The sequence below is a fragment of the Benincasa hispida genome, chromosome 2 (assembly GCF_009727055.1).
Source record: "Benincasa hispida cultivar B227 chromosome 2, ASM972705v1, whole genome shotgun sequence".
NCBI lineage: Eukaryota > Viridiplantae > Streptophyta > Magnoliopsida > Cucurbitales > Cucurbitaceae > Benincasa > Benincasa hispida.
This window is the reverse complement of record NC_052350.1, coordinates 43,096,477-43,099,135: the sequence shown is the minus strand read 5'-3', so window position 1 is coordinate 43,099,135 and position 2,659 is coordinate 43,096,477.

Sequence of the window (2,659 nt, the reverse complement as noted above, 5' to 3'; positions counted from 1 at the left end):
AGTTTTAATATTTCATCTCATGAAACATATAAACCATAGTTCTGTTTTCTATTCCATGGTACTTAATGTAAATCTCATTTACATCAATCCTCCACTAGATGTATCTCATACATCATACCGATTATATCATATATAATCAAAACACCTCTTGTCAATTTGAACATTTCAAATCAACACCAAGAACTGATCCTCAATTGAATCAATTGAGCTACCAAGGGGACCTTATGAACCTATAGCTCGAAGCTCCAACGATACGTGAATAATTGACTAAACTCTTTAATCACGGGATCCACCATCCGTTAATTGCCAAACACTCCACTAAAGACCGACAGTTGAACTCTCCTTACCACAGATATATTATGTGTCCATCTTAACCAATCAGAAATGCGACAACCTTTAACAAATCACTCGTAAGTATAGCTGGGCCAGTAACCGTTATGCTCTTGTAGTTACATCTAACTCCTTAAGTACTACTGATCCCTCTAATGAACATAAGTCATAGTCCTACTATGACTGAGTCTTCTCTTCCAAAGAAAAGTTGCGGCCACTATGTTCAAGCTCCAGAATCAGCCCTTAAGAAAGCAATCTCTCTACTTATCTCTACTACAGAAAAAAGTGAATTCCATATTTTGGATTGAGCTCCCAGCTCCCAAATCTGACAAGTCTCCAAAAAGGTAGGCATGTTGAGTTGGTGATCTGACCACTCTCAGCCATACTAATCAAAGGACCACCCCTCAAAGGCAAGAGTTCCCAGAACACTCAGGATTGAGGTCGTGTCACCTATGATCGTTTAAGTAAGATGTAAGTCTCTAGTATCAACGGTGTTATATACAGAGTCTAATCATCTCATGGTCCAGACCTTATAAAAACTCTTTGTATAGGACATGTCCGCTTGTACGTCCCCACATGAATGGTCAGGATCTACTATCTGTAGTAGTTTACAACACTTGCAAACTTCTACAAAGCGGGTCGTATCTGTAGTGTCACGAAGATCAGGTATCCCACCTTAATTCTTATACTACAGACCTATTTAGGTTATCACTTAAGGCATGATCCACTTGTATATCACATATACATGCTTAAGTTCACATAAGATAACCAATGAGCTTTGTTTATTGGATATGAGTAAATAACAGAATTAAATAACACTTATTTTATTCATCATACATTGTGTATCTTTACAAAATAATGAGACTCCAGGAGAATTAGGACGCCAATCCCAACAATATGGATATAAAAGGGAAACCTTATCCTGGTAACGCTACAGATGCGGTCCACTTTGTGGAATAGTTACAAGTGTTGTAACTTGCTACAGATGGTCTGATCCTGATCATTCATGGGGGACGTGCGAGCGGGGGTGTCCTATACAAAGAGTTTATATAAGACCTGACCACGAAGTTTTAACGTCTCGTTATATAACGCCGTTCATAACAGGGACTTCACTTCACTAGGATGACCATAGGTAACATGACCTCAATCCTAAGTGAGTTGGGAACTTCTGCCTTTGAGGGTGGTCCTTTCATTTGCATGGGTGCGACTGGCTAGGTCGTCGACTCAAAGCTACCATTTTGGGAATTCGTCTGATTGGGGAGCTTGGAACTCAGCTACACAGAATGGAATTCACTCCTTCCCCGAAGTAAGGGTAAGCAGATAGATTGCTCCCTTAAGGGTTGATCCCAGGGCTTGTACGATGTGGCGCCACACACATTCTCATGGCCTGAGAGGTGTCCACACATAGCAGGACAATGTTGTATTGAACATTAGAGGGATCAGTTGTACTTAAGAAGTTAGATGTAACTACAGGGACAAAACGATAAATTGGCTCAGCTATACTTATGAGATCTGTGAAGGGATATTGTACTATTGATTGGTTATATCCGATGGACACAAAATATATATGTGGTAAGGAGAGTTCAGCTGTTGGTCTTTAGTTGAATGCCTGGGAGTTAACAAATGATGGATCTCATGGCTAAAGAGTTCAGTCAGCTATTCAAGTACCGTTGGAGCTTCAAGCAATAGGTCCATAAGGTGCCCTTGGTAGCTCAATGGGCTCAAGTTCTGGGTCAGTTTGAAATGTTTAAATTGACAAGAGGTAGTTCAATTATATATGATATAATTAAACTGGTTAATTACATATGATATGATTGAACTGGTTAATTATATATGATATGATTGATTTTTTGTATGAGATACATTAATTGGAGGAAAATAGATACAAATATGATTTATATCTAGTGGAGGAGAAAACATCATGGTTTATATGTGATACTAAATTATAAGTTAATGAATATAATATGATTATATTTATTATTTTATTTTGACAATTATAGGATAATTGGCCGCCGTTTTCTCCGTAACCGTGTGTTAGTGGGAAGTTCCAATAAGTTTTCGTAACTGAAGAATAAAATGAAAATCGTTATCATTTTGCAAAATATCACGGTAATTTGCTCACAAGTGTATGCTGCCTATCGCTTAGTAAATTGAGAGACTATACAATAAGCTCGAACTTACTACCCAATCGCTTACACACGCGTGCCATCAGCTAAACGATCATTTACATTTCTCTAAACAATCGTCTAGCATCAAGCATTTACTAAACGATCGTATAGAAGATCATTGCCTTTTTACTACACGATCGTGTACTCCCTACTAAACGATG